The sequence below is a fragment of the Molossus molossus genome, unplaced genomic scaffold (genome assembly GCF_014108415.1).
Source record: "Molossus molossus isolate mMolMol1 unplaced genomic scaffold, mMolMol1.p scaffold_m16_p_3, whole genome shotgun sequence".
Lineage (NCBI taxonomy): Eukaryota > Metazoa > Chordata > Mammalia > Chiroptera > Molossidae > Molossus > Molossus molossus.
This window is the reverse complement of record NW_023425366.1, coordinates 111,887,280-111,897,600: the sequence shown is the minus strand read 5'-3', so window position 1 is coordinate 111,897,600 and position 10,321 is coordinate 111,887,280. Positions and strand designations below refer to the sequence as shown.

Here is a 10,321-nt window from a genome sequence, read left to right as displayed (position 1 = left end):
TAGGTGGAAGAAGCCAGGTCCTCTTCTCCTTTTGCCTACCCACATTCCTACCCAGGTTCCTGCTGAGATTCTGTGACGTCACATCTTTGGGCCTCATCTGTTCATTGAGATGATTAATATCTATCTTGTGGTGCCACTGGTGATGAGACCATGTACAGGAAGTCTCTAGCTCCCCAATACTCTCACTCCAGAAATGATATCTAAATATTTTAGTGCATCATCACTGATCTCCAATGAGAGATCAAATCACCATGGAGCAAGAGATACAGAGAAGGTGATTGCCTGTCACTCAGCAGGAAGTAACCTCAAGAACTACCTAAGCCCTGACCTTGTTCTAGGAGCCTGGAGAAGGAGCATTTTGTATATGACCCAGTTGCACTGCCTCCTCTCTCACCACCCCTCAGCACCCTCTCTTTTCTCTGCTTCTAATCTCAGACCACAAATTTCTCATCCCTAAGGCCAGATCGCAGGTCTCACTTTGTGACAGACAACATTCACTAAATCAGTGTTGCCCGAAGTGTGGCTCCTGCGTCACCCTGCTGCAACCAGATCACCGGAGCCCACATGGAAAGAAAGAGGGCCCCTTTACCATTCTTTATAATCATCACCATTGTCATTATATTAGGTCACACCATATGAAATGACTATTTTTGTAGATCAAAACCAAAAAATATTAGCAATTGCATATGACTCAGCATCATAGGATATTTTAGACATATAAGAAGGATACTTACCTGTCAGGGGAGAGACCATGATCACGAAGGTGGTTTTCCCAGGGCGAGGCTTATCCATTGCCCTCCGGATGTGCTGACCCCTGCGATTTCCCCAAATGTGGGAAACTCGACGGCATAATTTGTGGTAGTAGGGGGCTGCGTTAAAAAAAAAATAAAAAATAGCCCTGGCCGGTTTGGCTCAGCGGTTAGAGCGTCGGCCTGCGGTCCAGAGAGACCCGGGTTCGGTTCCCGCTAAGGGCATGTACCTCGGTTGCAGTTTGTCCCTGGCCCTGGTTGGGTTGTGTGGGTGGCAACCACTTGATGTGTCCCTTTCAAGTTGATGTTTCTCTCTCTCTCTTTCCCTCCCACTCTATCTGAACAAAAAATGGAAAAATGTCCTTGGTGAGGATTCAAAAAATAATAATAATAAAATATAAAAAATAAAATTAAAAAAAGGAAGGAATAAAGAATAAGAATATGAATAGCTATGTAATCATACCTCTGTTAATGGAAGAGAACATTAAAGTTTTATTGAAGTCCCCTGGGAATTCTTCCCTGATGCTCTTCCCTTTGTCCCTGCCACCTCCACACCCCCTTTGCTCTAGAACTAATCTATCTCCTGAAATGACAGTTGGTAATTGTTATGTACATCCTCCCCTGTTATGAACCCCATCCCTAGATAATTCTTTGCAGACTATAATTGGTTTTCCATTTTTGAGCTTGGCATGGCAATATATGTAGCACTACTTTTTGTATTTTACTATTGCATAGGATTCCATCATAGGAATATATAGCAACTTGTATACCCTTTCTACTTTAGAAGGATATTTAAGTTGTTTCTAGGGTCTTGAGGTGATTATTTTATAGTCAAGGAAATTACTATATTCTTTTATTGGTTTTTGTTTATATGTGTTATGCTTCAACTTTCTATAATAAAATTCAATAACTTGGATTCTTTAAAGCCTTGCTTTACACATTATTTTCATGCTGCCAAAGTCAACAGCCATACAAAACATCACAAGGGCTTAACTGACTCTACACATCATCTAAGAGGGAGCTAATCAAGACACAGCTATTCAAAGCTGAAATTATAGATATGCACAGTGTATTTGTCACTGTTCGCAAGTATTACAATGCTTTTCTCTCTGATATAGGCATTCTTTTTCTTTTTCTATCCTCACTCGAGGACATTTTTCCATTTTTTGTTCAGATAGAGTGGGAGGAAGAGAGAGAAAGAGAGAAACAGTGACGTGAAAGGGGCACATCGAGTGGTTGCCACCCGCATGACCCAACCAGGGCCGGGGACAAACTGCAACCGAGGTACACGCCCTTAGTGGGAACCGAACCCGGGTCTCTCTGGACCGCAGGCCAACGCTCTAACCGCTGAGCCAAACCGGCCAGGGTTGATATAGGCATTCTTAAGCCTATATACAATATATAGACATTTTCTATTACCATCAAACCTATCCAACTTTATAACACAAATCAAACAATTTTAAGAAACATAGAATGTAGTCAGAATTGGGAATGGAACCCGAACATTCCAAGATCTTGCTCTGTTCCAAGTAGCCGCCATCCGCAAGACAGGTTTAACTTAGTCACTTTACGCCTGTCGAATTGTCAAACAAAAACCACTTTAAGATACTGTCCTTCGAGACTTCCGGTCAAGATGGCGGTGTAGGGAAACGCAGTATCGCGTCCTCCCACAACCACATCCAAGTTACAACAAAACTACAGAACAACCATCATCCAAAACCGCCTGAAATCAAGCTGAATGGAAGTCCTACAACTACGGAATTAAAAAAAAAAAGCAGCTACATCCAGACCGGTAGGAGGGGCGGCGGCGCGAGGGGTGGCGGCGGCGGCGGTGCAGCGGCGCGACCGGCTGGTCCCACACCCAAGTGTGGCGGATAAAAATCAGGAGGCTCCCGCGGCTGGAACGGTCCTTCCTGAGGACTGAGGGGTCCCCGTCCCACACCAGGTGCCCCGTTCAGGTTTCCAGTGCCAGGAAGAGAAGTCCCCATAACTTCTGGCTGGAAAAACCAGCGAGAACTGAGGCTCAGGGAAGCTGACCTGGCTGGAGCCACAGGCAGCTCCTTAAAGGGCCCGCGCATGGACTTATCGGACTCTCTCCCTCTAAGCTCGGAGGGGAGGCAGCTCGAGGGGCACCAGAGACATACAGGGAAGAACTGAGCTGTTTGGCACTGGAGCGAGGGCTGGAGAGGGGGCTTCCTTGGGGACAAACGTGTGGTAAGAGGCCTTTGTTCCTTTGGTGAACCCTTCCCTGGGGCGGCAGACAGTCACCAAATCTGGGACTCCAGCAACCTGGCTCACACTGGTAGCCCCGCCCTGCTGACTCCCTGAGGCCCCGCCCCACCCAACTTTCAGGCCCACCCAAGCTGTTGCTACTTGCTTAACCATAGGATTGGCCTGTCTTGGATCCTGCTTCAGGTTTTTCCTAAATTCTTTCAAACGAGCAGCATCTGGTCTCAGCGAGCCCCATACCTCTCATTAAGTAATACACTGAAACAAACACAGGGAGGCAGCCAAAATGAGGATACAAAGAAACAGGTCCCAAATGAAAGAACAGAACAAAACCCCAAGAAAAGAACTAAGCGAAAGGGAGATAAGCAACCTAACAGATGCTGAGTTCAAAATACTGCTTATAAGGATGCTCAATGAACTCAGTGAGGGCCTCAAGAGCATAAAAAAGGACCAGTCAGAAATGATCGCTGCACAGGTAGAAACGAAGGAGGCTTTAACTGAAATAAAGAATAATTTACATAGCTTCAATAATAGAGTACGTAAATCCAAGGAGCAAACCATCAATTTGGAATATAAGGAAGCAAAAAACGCCCAATCAGAACAGCAAAAAGAAAAAAGAATCCTAAAAAATGAGGATAGTGTAAGGAGCCTCTGGGACAACTTCAAGTGTGCCAACATTCGCATCTTGGGGGTGCCAGAAGGAGAAGAGAGAGAACAAGATATCGAAAACCTGTTTGAAACAATAATGGCAGAAAACTTTCCTAACTTGGTGAAGGAAACAGACATACAAATCCAGGATGCACAGAGAGTCCCAAATAAGATGAACCCCAAGAGGCCCACACCAAGACACATCATCATCAAAATGCAAAAGGTTCAAGACAAAGAGAGAATCTTAAAAGCAGCAAGAGAAAGGCAGCTAGTTACCTACAAGGGAGTTCCCATAAGGCTGTCAGCTGATTTCTCAAAAGAAACTTTGCAGGCCAGAAGGGAGTGGCAAGAAATATTCAGAGTGATGAAAACCAAGAACCTACAACCAAAATTACTCTATCCTGCAAAGCTGTCATTTAGAATTGATGGACATATAAAAACTTTCCCAGACAAGAAAAAGTTAAAGGAGTTCATCACTACCAAACCGTTATTATATGAAATGATGAAGGGTCTTTTTAAAGAAAAAGATAAAATGTATGAACAAACAAAATGGCAATGAATACATATCTATCAACAATGGAATCTACAAACAAAATGAACAGGAAGAACAGGAACATTCTCATAGATACAGAGAACATTTTGTTGGTTGCCAGTTGGGAAGGGGGTTGGGGGAATGGATGAAAAAGGTGAAGGGATTAAGAAGCACAAATTCATTGCTAGATTGACAAACCTCAAAGGGAAAGGAGTTGGGGGGGTGGGAAGAAATAAACCAAAGAACTTATATGCATAACCAATGGACACGGACAATAGTTTGGGAAAAGGAGGAGGGGGTCAATGGGGGAAAAATGTGGAACATCTGTAATACATTTTACATCCAACAATAAAGATGTGGGGGAAAAAAAAGATACTGTCCTTCAATACACAAAGAGATGAACAGCACTGTTCCTTAAAATAATCAGCTTTTCATGGAAGTGCAGTGAGATACCCCTAGTGATACATAGCTTATGGTGATTCTGGAAGGAATTGCAGGTGGATGATCATGAATGACCAGTGCCACCAAAGGTGTGGAGAGTGTACTAGCCACTCAGCTCATGAGAGGAACACCTGTCGCTGAATTCAGGGCCCTTAGTAACCTGTTTTACTGGTCTCAGAAATAGAACACTCTCATAGAATAAGCAGCTTACAGATTTACGTTTATGTGTAACACCATACTATTATGAAACAGAGGGAGAAAACATTGTAAAGACTCAACCATAAAACCTTTAAAATGTGGGTTATAGCCCAATGTGTAACTGACCTCACTGACTTCATTTTAACAACCATTAGATTCCTTCATTTCTCCTGGGTCCATTACCGTATTTACTAAATTCGTTAAAGCCACACGTACTCCAGAATGTTTACAGAAACATTTATATCTATTCTTGTGTTGATTTTTTTTTTTTTTTTGGACCTTTCAGTCACTTAAGCAACAGGCTCTTTTAAATCAAAATTTTTATTAAATTTCTTGGGGTGACACTGGTTAATACGATCATATAGATTTTGAGTGTACATTTCTATGATATAAGATTTGCATATTGCACGGTGTGCCCACCATTGTGTTGACTTTTATTTCTTATATTTTGCCATCACAAACAATGCTGCTTTATGTATCATATGCACACGTGTAAGAATTTTCCTGCGGTATATACCGAGGAGTGGAAATGCAAGATACATACTTCTCCGATCTTCGTAGGTGTTGCTATGTTGCCTAAGTTATGGTCTCCAGGAGAGGAGGAGAGTTCTTATTTTTCTACATCCTTACTACTGGCTTTTAAACTGTTTACTCATTTGCAGAGGCAGACAGCTTCAGCTCGGTGCTTTTTTTAACATCTTTCTAACATTTGCTAATCACATGTGACAAAGAGAAATTGAAAACCTCTAGTGGAACACTAAACTTTCATGTTAACATTTTGCTTTCTCTGGGTTTGTCATGGTTGCCTACTATTCTCAGGCAAGTGATTTGACTTTTTATGAAGTTTCCTTCTGTGATAAATTAAATAAATAAGCCAGATTAAAGCAAAATGTTGGGTAAATAACAATCCAGGTTGCATGAAAAATGAAATCGTGCAGGGGGATCTGAATGACTGTAGACAAGGAAAATGCTAACTCACGACTAATCGCAGGGGACACCGTGGAGATCTGAGACCAGTGGGTTCTGCAGCTAGGTAACACATCCCTGAAAACGGCGGCATTTCAGAACGGAAAGAAATCTTAAGGAATCACATAATCTGACCCACTTACTTCATGGGTGATGAAATTGTGGTCCAGAGAGAGGAAGTTGTGCTTGTGGTGGCACAGTGAGTCAGTGGCTGAGTGGAGGCTGGCATTCAGGTTTTCCTGAATAAACTCATGACTGGGTAGTGGCTGGATTGATAGGAAAGAGGAAGGCATCTTGCTAGTAAGTGGCTAGGAGAACGTATTCCTAGTCCTGATTCTGTGCACCCAGTGTTGGCTCTTTCATTATCTATCATTCCCACCTTGGATGCTTGGGGGTGGCTTCTCATGGTGAGCCTTTCTCTCAAGTGCCTCAGAGGTGACGTGCGTAAGAGCACAAGTTCCTTTTTTTTTTCTTCTTCAATTATGATTTACATTCAATATTATTTTATATTAGTTTCAGGTGTACAGCATAGTGGTTAGACAACCATGTACTTTACAGAGTGATCCCCGTCATATTTCCTGTACCCACCTGGCACTATACATAGTTATTACAATATTATTGACTGTTCCCTATGCTGTACTCTACATCCTCATGAGTATTTGGTAACCACCAGTTTGTACTTCTTAATCCCTTCACCTTTTCCACTCAGTCCTCGAACCCCTCCCCTCTGGTAACCATCAGTCTGTTCTCTGTTTTATATTACTTGAAACAACTTCAAAACAAAAATAGTAAAGCTATTGCCAGTATGAAAAAAATAGATTATGTAAATGTGAAAGGATATAGTTACAAGGTTCTTGACTGCATCAGAATTTATAATGACAAAAAGAGTGAATGTAACCTAAAAGACCAACAAGTATAGATTGGGTTACTCCAAACAATGGGATACTGAAGACGATAATATTTTTCAAGTATATTGTTGACATGGTATATTATTTTTAGAAATCAAACAAAAAAAAATACAATATTTTGAATATTATCTCAGGTTGATGAAAAATGTGTGTGGCAGGAGAATGTATTGAGACATAAACTCATTATTTTGAACATGGGGTACATATATTCTTTCTGATTGGTGTTTCAGGCTTCTTAGGGTATATTCCTAGAAGTGGGATCACTGGGTCAAATGGAAGTTCAATTTTTAATTTTTTGAGGTAACACCATATTGTTTTCCATAGTGGCTGCACCAGTCTGCATTCCCACCAGCAGTGCACTAGAGTCCCCTTTTCTCCACACCCTCGCCAACACTTGTTGTTTGATGATTTGTTGATGGTGGCCATTCTGACAGGTGTGAGGTGATATGTCATTGTTGTTTTAATTTGTATCTCTCTGATGATTAGTGATGTTGAGCATTCTTCATATGTCTCTTGGCCATTTGTATGTCCTGTTTGGAGAGGTGTCTATTTAGTTCCTCTGCCCATTTTTTAATTGGGTTCTTTGTCTTCCTTTTGTTGAGCTATATGAGCACTCTATATATATTGGAAATTAACCCCATATCTGATGTATCATTGGCAATGATGCTTTCCCATAGAATGGGTTGCCTTTCCATTTTGGTGGTTCTTTTGCTGTGCAGAAGATTTTGAGTTTGATGTAGTCACATGTGTTCATTTTCTCCTTTGTTTCTGTTGCCTTAGGTGATGTATCAGTGACAATTCTGCTGCATATGATGTCTGAAATTTTGTTGCCTACATTTTCTTCTAGGGTTTTTATGGATTCATGAGTCACATTTAAGTCTTTTATCCATTTTGAGTTTATTCTTGTGTATGGTGTAAGTTGACAGCACTGTTTACATTAGCTAAAATCTGGAAACAACCCAAATGTCCATCAGTAGACAAATGGATAAAAGAGCAGTGGTACATATACACAATGCAGTACTATGCAGTTGTAAGAAAGAAAGATCTCTTATCCTTTGAGACAACATGGAGGGACCTGGAGAGTATTATCCTAAGTGAAACAAACCAAGCAAAGAAAGACAAATATCACATGATCTCACTTATTTGTGGAATATAATGAACATAACAGTCTGAGGAACGTGGTAGTCCCAGAGACGTGGAAGTGGGGTACAGACTGACAATCCCCAGGAGAGGTGGTGGTGGGGGAGAGATAAACCACAGAACTTATATGCATGTGTGCATGAACAATGGACATAGACAACAAAGCTGGGGACAGGGCGGGGAGGAGGGGGAGGGTGGTATCAGTGGGGGGAAAAAGGAGAAACATCTGTAACAAATAAAAAAAAATTTACGTGAGAAAAAATAAATAAATGAACTCATTATTTTGTGTGTATTGTTCACTTAAAAACAAAAAACAAGTTCCTCATCCCTCCCGGCAACCTCCCGCCAGCTCCTCCACAGCCATGGCTGAAGATTCCATGACATCTATCTCATCTGTGAAAATTCTCTTATGGCTCCTCCTAACTCCTAAATTTTAAGCTCCTCAAATCTCCTTTTTCTCTCAGTTCTAATTGATGAACATTACTGCTTTGTCCAAGAAACTGCATGGTCTTCTAACTGCTGGGACTAGAAACTCAGAAAGAGGGAAAAGTGGGTGAAAGTGTCCTCTTCCCCTCTAACTGCAGTAAAGCAAACACTGTTCTGCGTCACAAATTAGTTCTGATAAAGTTGAGAACATCTGCACAAGTACCCATCTCATTCTCCTGTTATGAGAGAAGACCTGTGTAAAAATGCAAAGCTTTGTTTTATGATAATGAAACTATTCCTGAAAGTATTATTTGTACAAAGAAGTCTTAAGACGCGCAGCCTGCAAAAATTATTGATTAGCCCTGTGAATTCAATTTTTAATGCCTAAAAATTAATTATGCAATTTCAATGATCTTAATTGATAATTTGCTGCCCTGGGAATAATATTTACATTGACATCTCTGCTTAAAAGCATCAATACTTCGTTAGGTGAGAAGAGCTTCGGGATTTCACCTTCTGCCTTTATGATCGAAGTTCATAATGTTGTGATCTTGTTGAATTGCTTATTCAAACCAAGAGTTGAGAGTCCATATCATTTAAAAGTCTGTACTAATTTCGAATTGCTGTTTAGTTATACCCTTTTCCATTATGTTTTAGTGGTTGCCCAAGGGATTATAATGTACATCTTCTAGTACTCCTACTTGATATAAAACATAGAAACCTTGCAACTGTATAAGTCCAACCATCCTTTATGCTATAATCATTATGTGTATTATATATACATAGATTTAAAAGTCACAAGACAATACTATAACTTTTGCTTTAAGCAATTATGTAGTTGTTTTTTTATCCTCACCTGAGGACATTTTTTTGCTTTTTGTTCAGATAGAGTGGGAGGGAGAGAGAGAGAGAAACATCAACGTGAAAGGGACACATCAAGTGGCTGCCACCCGCATGACCCAACCAGGGCCGGGGACAAACTGCAACTGAGGTACATGCCCTTAGCGGGAACCGAACCTGGGTCTCTCTGGACCGCAGGCCAATACTCTAACCGCTGAGCCAAACTGGCCAGGGCAAGCAATTATGTTTTTAAATGAGAAAAACCAATTTTTAATATTTATTCAGAGATTACTCTTTCTATTGATCTTCAATCATCCCCATAGATCTGAGTTTCTAACTGGTATTATTTACCTTCCACATAAATAAATTACTTCGGCATTTCTTGACATGTAGGTCTGCTGCAACACATTCTTTTAGTTGTCTTTTATCTGAAAATATCTCTCTTTTCTGCATTTTTAAAGGATATTTTCACTGAATTTAGAAATCTGGACTGATAATTTCTTTTCCTCTCAGTTCTTCCAAGATGCTGTTACACTGTCTTCTGGCCTCAACAGTTTCTAATGCTCTCCTGTATGTGATATGTTGTTTTGATCTGGTCTTCAGCAGTTTGACTATAATGTGCCTACGTGTAGTTTCCTTGTATTTATCCTGATTAGAGTTTACTACGCTTCACAGAAGTTTTGGGCTTTATTTCTTTAAAATTTTGTTTTTCTGCTCCTTTCTCTTTCTTCTCCTGTGATTTCAAATATGTATAAGCTGGATCTTTTGACATTGCTCCAAAGAGTCTTGAAGTTCATTTTCTTCCATCTTTCTCTCTCTATTATTCATGTCAAATAATTTTTATTGTTTCATCTTAAAGTTTTTTTCTTTTACCATTGCTCAATCTCCTGTTAATGCCATCCAGTGACTTTTAAAATTTGATATATTGTACTTTTCACTTTGATCAGTTTTATTTGTTAATTTTGAAATAATTGCTATTTTTCTGCTGAAGTTTCCTATCTTTTCATTTTTATGAGTATATTTTCCTTTACATTTTTTATGTCTTTTTTCACTCATGGTTATAGTCACTGCTTTAAAAATCTTTGTTAATTTCAACATGTGGGTCATCTTTGGGTCAGTTTTTATTGATTGTCACTTTCTTTTTCCTGTTTCTTTTCTTTTTATTTATTTAATTTTTTTGTGGTACATGCCCCTAGTGGGAACCGAACCCGGGACTCTCTGGTCCGCAGGCTGACGCTCAACCG

At 40.3% G+C, this 10,321-nt stretch overlaps 1 pseudogene; it reads left to right on the top strand.

Annotated features, from left to right (window-relative positions):
* The first annotated feature begins 726 nt into the window (after positions 1–726).
* LOC118643029 lies at positions 727–902 on the top strand (annotated as a pseudogene).
* The last annotated feature ends 9,419 nt before the right edge of the window (positions 903–10,321 follow it).